This window comes from Haliotis rubra, unplaced genomic scaffold (genome assembly GCF_003918875.1).
Source record: "Haliotis rubra isolate DU_JTF1 unplaced genomic scaffold, ASM391887v1 Scf108, whole genome shotgun sequence".
NCBI lineage: Eukaryota > Metazoa > Mollusca > Gastropoda > Lepetellida > Haliotidae > Haliotis > Haliotis rubra.
Window position 1 is genome coordinate 481,245 of NW_025764981.1, and position 16,198 is coordinate 497,442.

Here is a 16,198-nt window from a genome sequence, read left to right on the forward strand (position 1 = left end):
TGTAGGCATTAAGAGACCTAACCTGACAGATGAAGGGTACCACATACCATAGCCATTGAAGAGCTGACCAAGCTGTGGACTTTATCAATCAACACCCGTTTGTTTATTGCTGCCCTACTACTTAATACCTCCTGCATATTGGCTTCATGGCTGTGCTATTTGTTGTTCTTACTTGGAATCTTCCCAACCACCCAGCCCTATTAAATGGAGTTAATGAACCAGTCAAGCGTTATAATCCCCTGGGTCAAACTAGATACCCATGAACCAGAAAGTTTCTTAGAAGAAAATGCTGAATGAAACTAGACGAATAAGTTTATAAAGAGATACGATATATATCAGCAGAATGCAGAGGTTGTTCGATATTTTTCTGCAGTATTTGGTGTCGATGATGCTTGTCACCCATTGCAGCGATGTTGCAGATGAGCAAATGAACTGTGACTTCTCACTGTGACTTATATCAGTGATTCGCAGACTTCACGAACGAGATCTTTTCATCTGCCTGATCGGTCTGGTAGGGTGAACAGCGCGTTCTTCTTGGCTAAACTGCACGCTACACCATGCACACATTTTTGTACATTGAGATAGGTTATTGGCGTTGCAAAACAAACAAAACGATGTACACTTCCACCCACACCCTTCCAGGGATGTCCACCCCTGCTGGGTGTTCACGTAATCTGTTGTAAAGCGTATCAACATCCCAGGTTACGGCTCGGTGTGGTTACAGCCCGTTAAAGCCACAATTGAGAAAAAAAGTTGTGTGGCGTTCCCGGCAAAGGACAGAGATGAACAATGGGGCAAAGCTATCACAACATTGTTAAGCCCCGTAATAGGGTACCGTATCTAACATATAAAAGCAAAGATATATACCATTTATTTTCAGTTTTATTCACTGGAGGTTTTACAATCTTTACAAGCATGGTCTAATAACAGTCATATAACTCATATTTAATTCACACCATCATCAATTCTCATAAATAATTCTCTGGATCAAAGACACGCATACACATAGTATAGCCTAGTATAGTGCATTCTGTATGGAGCAGGTGGGCGACGTGGCCTGCATAATGTACATCAGTCAAATGCTGATTTACCAACTGTGTTTTCAGTGACCTTAGTCGGCTGTCAATATTTCTGTATTTCTTGCGTCTTGAAGTGGCTGTCCAGTGGGTCGTCAGTGTCAAGACTGCAACTTTCGCGTAAATGTTGTTCGCGTTTGAACAGTTTGACAGTCTCAAAAAATGTTGGGGTGGCACTTTCGGGCTAATTGGTTGATCCTTTGATGCCACCCTCAAGGTTGTTATTAGTCCGATAACCATCATTCCCAAAGTGGTTCCACATGTCCTTGGTGAAACTTCTACCCTCTACCCAACTTGTTGTGACGTAGTCCACGAAGGCAGTAACAGTCACAGTCACAGCTCACCTTTGATCCTTATATCCTTTGATAATATGTTTGTTCTATGTAAACATCTTTTGAGATCTTCTTAAACCGACCAATTATATTAAACAATATCAGGGGCGTTTTTAACTAGTCGGTAACTGTGTACTTAGTTTGTGTATTGAAAATGTGTTTTTGCCGGCAATTCCCCTTCAAAATGAAATGTGGCTTTGTCGGCAAAATGAATTTTTCAAATGTGGCTTTCCCGGGCTGACAGCGTTCGGTATTAGTCCAAATATATTTCAGTTTTAATGTACATAGGTATGAAATACACAATGCCATTTTAGAAAGTGGTCAAATGTAACATATTACACTAAGAAAGTGTAATCCCAAATATAACAAATGTACATAGGTAGTTTAAATACTTATTCGGATTTGTCTGACAATGACTATTTTATGTAGACATGCATTATGTAGACACCTCCTCTTGAAACACATGCTTAGAATATAAATACCATACGCTATATGATGTTCTGTATTTGATATATTGTAGATACACTGTATATGTTCAATCCATTGCGTACACTGTATATGTTCAATCCATTGCGTAAGTCAGCTCGATGGATTTTCACACTGTTTCGTCATTGAACATCACGCCCCATGCTTTTGCTACCGAGATCATAATATAGATATTATCTATTTCATGAGTTGAATTGTAATACGAGGGTAAAGGGAAACAATTATTTACACAATAATATCATGAGGAGATATACCATTCCCGAATGAAACGCACCTGTCAACCACCATATGGTTATAGCGCCTCACGTTGGTGACATTTCATCCCTGACTTGCATTCATATCATTCTTTCGACACATTTTCGTTTCATGAATGACAACTTCTTTATTATACATGATGCGGCGTTTTGGTATAGATTCTTATACCGTTGTCATACATCCCATCCGGGATTCGAACCCACACCCTCAGAGTCAGGCAACAACACACAACAACATACCCTTCAGTAACTGGTAAACACTATTCACCTTTGTTAGAGAAGTCAAAATTTTGAAGGTCAAAATTATTTCCCATTCTGCCTACAGTAATTTTTGTAGGCAAACTGGGATGTAGGCAAATTAAGACTGTAGGCAGAATGGGATGTAACAGTCCATGCGGCAACGTCTGACATTGTTTCGGTGTATTCCCTGAGTGGCAACTGTCTAGATTACGCAATTCTTAATTCATTACTGCGGTGTGCAGTCCGGGACAGACTCCGGAGCTCGGTGACCACTTCAGGACAGATTAATCTCATTCACTTGGAGCTTAAAATTGATTAGCCTACTGCTCATGTAACGCATGTTTTGACTACGGGTTTACCCTTTTAGTATGCGTATGTTGGGCATTATTTTATGTTTTAGTGTTACTTCCCAGGGACTACTCACTAGCTATAGGCCGGCGCTGTAGACACGCTGAATGGTAGAGCACAACGAACGATGGAACCCTTGAGAGGGAAAGGACATTTCCCATTCGGCAGATACAGGGAAGACGGCAGCAATATGCCATTTAGGATATAACGAGGAAAAGTGCTCGTGATGAACTGCCTAGTATAACACAGACTAATGAAGTGGAGTGCAAGGAACTTCTTGCAGGATTCGGTGATGCAATGCCCCAAGACATATAAGCTATCCTGATGCTATTTTCTGGAGTCAAGACAGGCGATGCTTTACGGGAGTCAAGACAGGCGAAGAAAGTACCTCAGACTCTTCGACATGCACTGGATATATATGAATGTACAGGGAAAGCGGAGAGAGACCGAGACTGGTGACGACCCTCTTCTTGTTGACGACATGTTAAATTGTTTTGGTGGCCACTCAGGGACATCCGAACCGAACCGGGCCGGTCGCCGTTGATAGGGACAGCCCGATAAATAAGCAATTAACAGCTGTGAAAACTCGGTGGCCACTTCGGGCATAAATCCTTGTTCCAACGAGGCAATTACATTTTCTCGGGTATTTTCACTTTGAACAGTGATAAATTGTCGCTTAGGCATCGTTTATCATCTGTTCGGTACGCTGGTCACGTTGTGCGTGTTGATGGAGGCATTTCTAAGAATGAAATGGCCAATTAATTCAAATAATGACTCAAATGTACACTAAACGCCAAACGAAACGTTACCCTCTTTCCTTTATGACGGAGGTACCTATCTTCAGCTGGCGTTGTGATGCGTGGACGTCCACTTCTTGGTCTGTCTACGGTGATCCCAGTCTGTCTGAAGCCCTGAAAAAGTCTTATAACCGTGATACGGTGGCATCCGTGGGCGTTGGCAACAGCAATGTATGTCGATCCCATCTGCACCATTCCAATGGCTCTTTCTCTCCCTTCAGCTGTTAATCGTTGCATATTTCTCGTACTTGTGTATCAGATCATGTCTTCTAGGCTCTCTTTATACCCTATAGAATCATTCTGCATGTGAAATGGATGTAAATACTGTTTGAATATTGTTGCGTTTTGGCGATTGATATTGCTATGTGTAAAATGGAAATGGCAAAAATGTTACTTTGCAAGCAAACATGTCAACAAAGATAATTGTAGATGTTACTAAACATTTTTTCACAATATCAAAGACACGTTTTACTTGTTTTCACTAATGAAAATCAGCAGAAAATGTTTTAAAAGACTGAAAATCATAGCAATGATTATTTTTCAATTTTACGAACTATACAACAGCTGTTTCTTGTTTTAAACTTTGAAAAATGGTGACTTTAAATGGTTTATCATTGTGCCAAAGCAGAATTTTATTTCAACCTTTCTTTTGGATGCATTTCACCCAAATATGAACTCTTTTGGATGCATTTCACCCAAATATGAATACATTTGAGAATTTGTTTTCGTGATTTGCATAAAGCTGTGTGTTGTAACCTAAAACCTTCTAAAATATCTTTGATAGTTTTTCAGTAATTCATAAAGGTAGGAGGGTAACGTTTCTTTTGGCGTCTAGTGTATTTTAGGTCTTTTATTGTTATTATTTATCTAAAGTGTGTCCAAAACATGTTGAATGCACTTATATATATATAGGAAAAGACTGGGTGTGTCTTAATGTATTGTTCAGAACACAGGGGCGTGTCACGCTTAGAAACAGCGTTAGAAAGACATATAGGTATATAGACCCTACCCTAGTACTATATAAAAGGAAAGGGATGTAACGACGGAACCACCCCCTCCTCAATCAAAGTTAGATTTCACAACGTTAACTATTTTTAAGGCCCCGTCTAGGCCTACGGATCAAAAGCGAGATAATTTCCCCACAAAATGAGCTATAAATGGTCCCAATCGGATCATTATTTAAAAAGTTATACGCCACGACTCACCGAAAACCGCTTACCTCAGCAATTCTAAGCCCAAATCATGGATCACCCAAGACAGCGAAAACTCACCTTTTAAATTCGTTTATTAATTCCAGCCACGTTGACAGCACCTATGCAGGGCTAGATTCGATCGGCAGCGGCATTCCACGGGTCTAAAAACTTATTGCAAAATATTTCCTCGACAGTAAGCAGGCGGAACCAACACCAAAGCGATTCCTCTCCAAGACACAGGCCTGTGCATAACGTTCTCCCACGCGTCTATAGGCACGTTGACGTCCATCACTATGGGTAATGGGACTCATCTGTAAAAACAACATTTCTCCACCAAAACAAGGGTCTGCGGACATGATTCGGCACCACATTCGGCGAGCTTGTCGATGACGTTGTGTCAGGATAGACCGTGTGGCGGGACGTCGTGGTCTGCTCCCGTGATGACGTAAACGTTGTCGAACTGTGTTCGGGTGGATACGGCGAAGTCCTGGGATGGTTCGGGCAGTCATCACTGCTGAAACCTGTGGCGAAGATGGGTCACCCTTATCCATCTGTCCTGTCTTGGCGTTGTTACACGTGGACGTCCAGAACGTGGCCGATCGATGTCATGTGTTCTGGTAGCGTCTCACCAGTGCAGAAATGGTGTTCCGGTGGCAGTGGAAATGGGCAGCCACTTGTCGTTGAGACAGTCCCCCACGGACCATCCCGATGGCCTCATGACGTTGTGCAGACGTGAGCTTTGGCATGCTATGCGTTTCAATATCCGGTTAAGTTTTTGAATGATCGCAAGGGCAGGGGTTGAGCTTTCCAAAATGACAGTATTGTGTGGCCTTCATTTGCTCTGTTTCTCTTTCCCGGAATGCACGTGCAACGACGTATTCCACGTCGCAAGGACGAACCCACTGACGTCACGGAACGTGGCACGTACATGCATGTTGGATACATGTCACTAATCTCTGAGTTTCAATCCTTATGTGTCTACACAGGTTTGATAAATTTAGATTTTAAATTTTTGTATGCGCAGTTTTTTTATGTGCCTAGTATATGTGCTTGCAATATGTGCAATGACTTGAACAAATGAATTCATTCGACTAAACTATGCAGCATACTTAAAGGGAGGATATATATGTCAGGGTAGAGATTGCAATCAGAGTCTCCACTGAAAATCTGATTATTTAGTGTAACCTGTGCAATTGCAATCTCTACGAGTAGAAGCTCCAATCTCATCCTACTAGTAGATTTCTTCATATACATTTTGTGTGTTTGCTGAGCCATAGTTTGTGTCAACAAAATGGTCATGATTAGGAAATTAGTGAAATTTGTATTAAAGCGAGATACATTGATATGGTATTATTTGAATTTCTTTACACATTTTATATTTTGAAATGATATGCATAAAAAAGTGAATACTATTGTTCAGCAAATAAAGTGTCTTTGTTGTTTGCCCACAGATCAATCAGTGATTCTACCAGTTCAGTTGTAATGGTAGAATGGGAGTTTCTACCAGTAGAGACTCCGATTTCAGTCTCTACAAGTAGGATACTGATAGAGATTGCGATCAAAGTCTCCTGGTAGAATCTCAGATCAGTTCGCAATCACTACACATACACACACACACACACACACATACATACATACATACATACATACATACATACATACATACATACATACATACATACATACTATACATACATACATACATACATACATACATACATACACACATATATATACATACATACATACGGAGAAATGTAGGTGCCCTTTGGCACTCAAAGACAACAGGACTCATGTCAGGACTCAGGCACATGACCTTTTGGGGTTCATCTCAACGAGATCTTTCCAGTGATATAGAATATGTCTCTGTAGCTTGCTTCCTTCCGTGTGTCAAGTTAGGACTCGCTGGTCATTCCTAAGTTGCCGCCCCCCCTTATTTACTGATGAATTTACCCCAAGGTGGGCAAATGATATGATCATGATATATTTGCTGATTCTATTGCAAATATTATCGCAGTCGAGTCTGGTATCAATGGTTTATCAAGTGACATTGTTTAGGAAATATCAAAGATGAAGATATCAGGTACATTACTGGGTGCTGCTGACTGACACATTTTCTCAGTTTGCTCTTCTGTAAAATAAACTTGGAAAATACGCCGGCGTAAGGAAATCATAAATACTAGATTCCGTTTCATTGTGATGAAAATAATCCCGAGGCATTGAAACATTATTAAATTGAATGCCCAGGCCCGATGTAAGAAGTGAAGTACTTGAGAAGGAACGCTCATTTTGGCAAGTCACACTTCATGTCTATAAAGTCACCTTCCGCATACATACATTTCTAATTGTATCATGGATGTACGTCGGTGGCAAAATAGTAACGTGGCGAGTAGTTACCCATGAAACACGTTTAAACATTGATCCTTTCTTCGGTAATTCAGTCTGTGTTCCTTTTGTATTTCAGCCATACGCTTTGGTGCACACCTAGAGCACAGCTCAGTCATGCCTAGCTGTATGTTATATTGAAAACTAGACACACATAGAATACCGAGCGCTCCTGCAATCTTTTTATCGAACTCCCCAGTTGGCGCCTTACAAGCCATACACAAACGGTATGTATTTCTCAACTATTCCGCTATACAAGTATGCACTGAATCGTGTTTAAATTTACCGAGATTAAAACAAACATAATTGGAAAATAATTTTAAAAATCAGTCAAAAAATATCTAATAGTATAAATCTATATGTCATTTTGCTATTATTACACTGCTTAACATTTTCCAGTCAAGAAAAATTATTTATTTAGAAATAACCATGGACATACTCGTAAAATTATGGCGTATATTTTCCCCAAACTGAACTGAAGAGAACTTGTCTGTGCGGTGGCAATGTCGAATAAATAACTTGCCAGAGCAATCTCTCATTTTCATTCATCACCTGAACACTCACAATAGCATTACAAACTGTGGATAGTAATATGTCATAAGTGGATGAATGGTTTGCTAAGAATCATTTTAGAAGGGTTCGTGGCTGTGTTAATTATTATTCCACCAGAACAATATATAATGAGTCAGTAATATCATCGAAAAGCCATTAATTATCACACTGTACAAATAAGCTCTGATGCACGTCGTTTTAGAACGCTCAGCATGTTACGCTGATGTTATGTGTTATTGAGCAACTATGCGATATATGTTGTGAATAAAGAAATTCATCGAGAATAATCATTAGCTTGCTTTTCCAGTTGTAAATGCAACAAGCAAATAGTCCATTAACACTGCCACCATAATATCGTCCTCATAGGGAACACAATGCCCTGAGTACAAGAAACACGGGTGAAGGCTAATAACTGTGTGTATTAAATACTTTAAACTAAGGTGAAATAATCCCCAGCCGCAAATTATCAAATCAAACTTAAAAAGTAATGAAAGTGAAGGTCATAATTTAAGATGAAGTTAAATGTAAACAAAAACCTCTCTTGATATCTTGCTCTGTAGTTGTTCAAACGCACAAATATTTTCAAGACTCACTTTGACCTTGACATGAATGTCTTAGTGTATGAAATATGCCAAAATAGTAATAAAGAAATTGCTTATTGAAAAACATTCAAGGGAAGTCTTGAGAGTCTATGAATAAAATCCAGTGAACTGTTCTTGAGATATCTTGCTGACAATCTTTACATGCAGGTTAACATGCTGAAATCTTTAAACTGTCGCCGTGACCTTGAACATTAAGGGAAGGTCACCAAAATCGACCGGGCTCTGCGCCTTATTCCCTCGATGAAGCTTGATCTCGAATATGAAGAAAATCCAGTGAACAGTTCTTGATGTATCTCGCTGACAAGCTTAACATGCGGCTTAACATGCTGAAATCTTCAGAGTGTCGCTATGACATTCAAAATTAGGTGAAGGTCACCAAAATGGACTGGGCCCTGCGCCTTCCCTATATAAAGCTTGGTGTTGAATATAAAGAAAATCCAGGAACGGTTCTTGAGATATCTTGCTGACAAGGGTAAAACGTTAAAGTCCCCTTGTGACCTTGACATGAAGGTCAAGGTCACCAAACCTGACTTGGACCATTCTTTACTGTGATGAACCTAGGTACCAAATATGAAAAGAATCCAGTCAACGGTTCTTAAGATATTCCAATTCGTACGTACGGACGGACGGGCGGAGCCTAATACTATATCCCCCGATTCGCGCTAAACGGGGGATAAAAAAACGGAACAACCTGAAAATAACTGATAGCAACAATTTTCTAACTGGGATCAACTAAGTCAAGAGCCAGACTACCTTATCTCATAAATTGCCTCATGAAGAATAACCCATGTTTGTCGTTCGAGGAGAATTACAGCATCCCTAATCTTCATTGGTTGTCTTTAAGCTGATGGACGTTGAAGGTCTACTTAGATCTTAGATAACTCCTTCCTGTTGACCTCAACGTTCAGTCTCTTAGCGATGACAAGGTAGAGAAATTCTTATTCTAAAATGGGATCTTTTTTGGAGTTGAAAATCTCATTTGGAAATAACTTAGGATAGCACTGGAGTCAATATTCGTTCCTTTTTCATCAACAGACTATACCTAATAACTTTGATACCTTTTCGACAGAAAGGCAGCCTGTTGGTAATTGGACTCATAAACTCTCACTTCAGTTAATAATCTTCTATGTATATTTCAATAGCTTTTTCTACTAGGATTTTAAAGACCCTCGGGTGACTATTGGTCAAACGTGGGATAGATCACGTTTGCAACATCGAATGTCTTCACAACGTTTTCAAGTACGCGCACATTTGCCACATTGAATTCGCATTCCATTGATAGTGCTATGTCCAGTGCTGCTATGTAACGTGAATATTTTGGTGCATATGTATTAGCTTTGGCACTTATGGCGCCTTTCCGGCAAACCTATCAAGTTAAAGACCGACCATGTAGTGGCCGCCCACCAGTGACGACCCCATTTCAAGACCAGAGGAGCAAAGAAATGCGTACTTAGACATATTCTGTTCACAAAGTACCATGTTTTCAATAAGCTGTTTCGCGCTATTAAATATATTTCACATTAAACTATAAAAATGTGAAAAAAATGAAGTAAATGTTTGTTTGATGTTTAACGTCACGCTAGCAGCAGAGCAGCCATTTGAGGGCGGTTTGTAAATACACCAATCTGGAGCGGACAACCAGATTGACATCACAAGCATCTATATCTTCAGTTGGGATAAGATGACATTCATCAACCAAGTCGGCCTGACCACAAGTTATATATATCAAACATTGAAAAACATAAACTATAATGTTTGTCTTGAAATGTTGTTGTGTGTAGCTGATCTGTGTTAAATTAATATAAGTCCTACAAGCAAGAAATCTGATTCAGGTTTCTGGTCCGGATATCATTAGTTAGCTGAAAACATTCGTGTTGTGTTATATCTGAAAAGAATGGATTTGACAGGCCTAGAGCAGGAACGTTTTTGATGACATAGTAATAATTATCAACACCACAATTACATCCTTGGAACAAAAGCAAATAACACAACTAAAATACAACGTAAATGCACCCACGTGTGAGGTATGATTTTCATTGTTACAACTTTCTTTGACATGTTAACTTATCTACGTAGTGTAAATGTCACTGACAACTATTCGACTTGTGACAAAATGTATGCACTATCACGAAATTCATATTCTTCAGCCAAATACTTACATCCAATCTTAATCACCTGATGTATTTGCAGCAGCTCTACCAGAAGATGGCTGTTCACATTAGATCGTAGATCTTAACTCACAGACATATTAAGGAATGAATACTAGAGGAGACGAACTACTATAAAGAACTAGGATTTCATTGGATTTATACGTTCAGGGACGTTTAATTCACGATATTGGAAACTGTGATAGTTTATGATAATATATCCTACACGGGAATGCAATTTCCTTCTTCATCTGTACATATTAATTTCATAAAGGGCCTGGTTTATTTGTTTATTGATGAACAGAAAATAAACATTAATGAAATATTTGACAGAATAAACATTAATGTTAAGTTACATTTTTTAAAGGAAGTAAGTCGGCCCCATGATGTTTTGGCATTATTGTCATAGTACTACTACATGTAAAACAAATATGGTCTTAGAGACATCACTTTGATCGGAAATGGGGATGTCGGAAGATTGCTGACTTGCGGGCATTAAAAAAACTAATGTTTGAGATAGGTCTTTTATATAACCCCTAAATTAAACTTTAGTTGCAGAAGATTAACCACACATTACAGTGCACTATTTTGAGTTAAAGAACCTCTAAACTTTGTTTTTTGTTACTCTTTTAACCATTACATATGAAAGATTTGTGGTTAGTCTTATGCGGAACACCAAATTTATTCTTTAAAAACTTGTGGTTAATTAATACCGAGCGATTAAAAGTGGCCAAAAAGTCGCCTGCTTCCCTCTCGCCCGCCAACGAAACCACAGACAGGTTACGTAACTCTGTCGCCAGAGCACTGCAGTGACGTCATATGAGGAACGATTTTCAGTTAGTTGTATAGAAAATGTGTAGCACGCTCATCATTTTGATGATTTCTCGACATCAACGACGACATGCCGAATCGTTGCTTTGTCGTCAATTGCTCCTAGGGGTCGGGCGATGGTGTCCCCATGCACAGATTTCCACAGGACCCCGCAGTTCGTGCTAAATGGGTTATGTTTGTGAGTGCGAAGCGAGCGTTGTGGAAGCCTGAAACGATATCTTACTTGTGTTCAGATCGCTTCGCGGAAGTTAAAGAATCAAAACTACTTACTAGTTGTAGTAAAATATGCATATGATTGATGACCATAAAGATTTTCTATGACACAACTTGTAACATAACGATTTCTTCCTCGGAAGTGAGGTTGTGGTCGAAGTAACAATAATATTGTAAGTAGTATTATATTGACACCCACCTCGCTGCCACGAGAGAAATTGTTATGATATACGCTATGTCATGCAAAATCCTATTGGCCATCAATAAAATACATATTTTACTACCAGTAGAAAGTAGTTTTGATTTTGTAACTCGGTGAAAACAAACCTAAATACCATTTATCCTCAGACTGGCGGATGTTCCCGACAGGGCGCCGCCATTTTTGAAAATAAAAAATCTGTTAGAATTAATGAGATTATAGTTTGTTTTCATCAAGTTAGAAAATCAAGACTACTTTCTACTCGTTGTTAAATATGTATTGGAATCATAACCAAACGGATTTTGCATGACACAACTTATAACATAACGATTTCTTCCACGGAAGCGAGGTGGGGGTCGAAGTCACAATACTGCGCGATAAATTTCTTGCTACATTCCATGGTTAATGTCCACTCACCAGTATGTAGATACTAGTCAATGTGCGTCTTTATATTTGGTCTTATAATCCTAATTAGTTTATTATCACACTTGTATGCATTTTGAAACTAAATAAAAGCAGACGATCTGCTGATACTTATAGTGAATTTATAACAAAACTGTAATATCTAGACATTTTATAGTTTGCCAATGTGAATCATAATTCGCACACACACCCTAGTGCATGGTGTCTGTCTCATTACACTTCACGGCAAAACAATGATTCTGTTGAATGCTACGACAAATGAATAAAACGAAATGCAAATATTAAAATTAAAACAGATTAAAGTTATAGGAACAATATCAGGCCATTACCTTGTTCGAGGAATGTATCCATCAATATCCACAAAACTGTTCCAAATGATGTGTCTTTTAACAGTTTAATATACGAAAAAGTGATAAATCTTTTCAGGTATTGGTGTATAGTCTCATTGGTCACCCAAGATAGCACACCTGGCAACTAATTGCATAATGTCCGCCTTTCTTTAAAAACAGTAATTTAGTTATTCTGTTGCCAATAATGGGCAATCAATCAATGAATTGCCGGTTAATCCTTTGAAAGAAGGACGTTAATTTTACGCAGACACCGACACGACAGAGTGTATTCAGTATAGATTAGTAAATCTACATACATAAACACTACCTTTTGACAATTCCGCTGTGTAAGATAAAAGTAATTAATCAATCAGCGTGTTATCGGTTAATCCTTTGATCGATGTTTATAATGTTGAATATTTACTCCAGACACAAGAAATGCCAAATGGGAACCTTTGTCGGGTAATCTAAGTGTGTTACCACTAATTATACCTGTTATAAATTCATTAACTGACCATCAAGTGAATGATGACAAATAACATGTGTAGGTTTATACCACCTAACACGGGTTACAACGAGGGAGTATTAATTGCTGTATTGCATGTGAAAACTTATGGGCCGACACTGTTTTGAGAATACAAACAGATTTTTTACATGACATGATTAAATATCGAGGTAAAACAACACAGAAATGGGATCAATTTGGATCAGTCATTATACAAATAGGGCCTAACGACACCAATCGATTTTGACAGAATCGTCTATGAAAACAAGTTGTAACTCGGAAACTAGGCAAAGCAGGAGACAAAATTAAATGACAGTAGATTGTGAGAACATATAGCTTTCATTTTCCACAACAGTTGTCACGATTTCAGGTTTATACAAGCCTGTAAACACGATAATTTACCCCCTAAAATGTAGATGAATTCTGCATCGGCTCTCAAAGCTATTCCTCATATGACGTCACAGAGGCGCGCCGCTCTGATTGGTTGAAATTTCGTTCGCGGGTGAGAATTGTGCACTGTTGTCAAAAAGGTCGATTTAAGTCAATTAAAGGTCGAAATGAGTAGTTTTAATGACGGGGTTTCATTTATAACGATGCCAGTTAGTGATTTATGTATTTGTACCCCCTAGGGTTTATGTGACCTTTAAAGAAGAATTTGGCAAACTGATGATTTTCGAAACCAGAGTTTTGGGGAGGAATGTGCCAGCAGCCCCTAAAATATAAACAATAAGGGAATAATGAAGATGCAGACACCCCATTTGTCTCCCATTCTCGTTTATGTGACCTTTAAAGAAGAATTTGGCAAACTGATGATTTTCGAAACCAGAGTTTTGGGGAGGAATGTGCCAGCAGCCCCTAAAATATAAACAATAAGGGAATAATGAAGATGCAGACACCCCATTTGTCTCCCATTCTCAGCTGTGTCATATGTTGCAGATGACATGACATTCCCTCGGGATTAGCAATGTAGTTAAAGGAAGCTCTCGGTATAACGCAATACCAATACAAAACACAATAAAGAAGTTCCCCGTAAAGTACGTTACCGTTCACTAATTTCTAAAGTGCCAATTAAGCACATCATTTAGCCAATTAGCATGTATGTTCATGCCATATTTTCAATTATACTTCGTTTGTAATTACAGATTCTAAAGATTTGCTTGGCTACTCACTCTCTTCAAATATCCTTTATTTAGTCTGTATTTACCCACTCTAACTAGCGTACTGTCTGTTCATATAATCCCTGACGAATTAACTCTTGACTTGCACAAAGGCACTAACAAATGTAATGTCTGCTTGCTTGACTAGATACCTTTTCATCAGGGCGTCTTCTCTTTACTGAACATACAATATGTGCTTAATAACCTATGTTATGTAAACTTGTTTAGGACAAGCTCACTTACCTGGCGATGTGGCATTTGGAGTGAATGGAGGATTTCATTTCGTATTTCACTCAAATGACAACTTTGTGTTAAGTTGTGCTGTTGTGCTGAATATTATACATATATCCAACACCAGGACCAGGGGGTGGCCTGATGGTTAAAGAGTCTGCTCGTCACGCTGAAGACCCAGGTAAGATTTCCCACATGGGTGCGATGTGTAAAGTCCATTTCTTTTAACCCCCGCCCATTTCTTTTGTCCCCCGCCCTGATATTGCTGGAATAAAAGGCGGCTTAAAGATATACTCATTCACCCATCCACCTACTCATTGTAATACATTACAATGATGAGCTGAAGTTTACATGTGAAATGTTGATTTTCGACATGGATAATATTTATGTGAAATATGTTAAAATTGTCTCTCCATTAAGGGAAAGCTGACTACTTCAAAGTAAAAATTATCCCCCGTGTCATACACATCATGTGAGTGCTTCGGTACTCATCACGCATACATCTCTACTTTGAACAGATGAGGCGGTCTCAGTGGTCTCGATATTAGCTATTAGCTAGCTCAGATTGGTGTAAACGCAGAAGGGAATTGGTTGTCACAATATAATTGACCAATATCAGATCGTATGTACCCGTAGGTAAAGTTAACAACGGTCTTGGTAAAATTACCTTGACTGGACATCACTAGTCCAAACAGAAACATTGGGGAACAGATAATAAAAACGTGGAGTGAGTGAGTGTGTTTAGCTTTACGCCGCACTCAGCTATATTCAAGCACGGGTTATAAGAACGTGGAGCACCTTCGTGCCTATGGGAATCCGTTCCCCTCGCCTGAAGGTCTTTTCCCCAATTTTCCATACATGGTACCAACAAGGAAACATATCGAAAATCGTTTTCTCAGTTTACATAGTCTTTTGCGTTCAGTCTTGTCACACTGTCCTGATTGTCTGAAAATAAAATTCAACTTCAATCGATGGCCACCACGTTTCGTGACAAAAACTCCCTGACTGAAGTTTGTCTCTTTATTTGTCATCAGGGACAGCAATCTACAAAGATGACAAATCAAATGCTTTGTAACTTGAGCTTCGTATTTCAGATTTTTAAATAAGATCAAGCAAATACTTTGACGATCTCCAAAGTAATAATACTTGTCTCAAATACTTCCTTGTGAACATGCCTTTGGCAGATTTCTTCCTCAATATACCAAGTTCTTTGACCAAACAGTTACTGTCATATACTATTTATGTTAATGATATTGTTATTGTATGCAACACGTATATCCTTTTACCATATGCTTGGAAATCTCTGACAATCAGGTCATGGAATTCGTTACAATGGTTTACATTGTATTTTTCCGAGATGTACAAGGAATAAGCGCGAAAGACTGGTTCATATCGAACGCCTGTTTTGTTGCCCAGCAAAAGATGGGACGCATTGTGACATTCCAAACCATGCACATCACCATACATTCCACACTTAACGAACAAGATTAACTATAAGGATTAAACAAAACAGTATTACTGCACTTCTATAACTTTATAAGTATGAACCCGTCTGTATCCTGTGGTGTACAATTTTTATTGTGTAAACCAGCACAAAACATACAGTACTAATTGGGGAAAATATACAGCATAACCATCGGCGAACCAAATATCAAAAGTCTCAACAATGAATAAAACAGTTGCCATAGACTGATATTTCACCCTTCTTTTTGCACTAACGTTCTATATTCAAGACCCTCTGTGTTCCTGTGAATTTTGTTATAGTTTGGATACAACCATGTCTCACGAACAATGGCGCAGTCAGCTGGACTATATCATCACCCTTGTGGGATACTGTGTCGGGTCGGGAGCTTTCATCAGGTTCCCTTTCTATTGCATGCGAAACGGAGGAGGTAAGC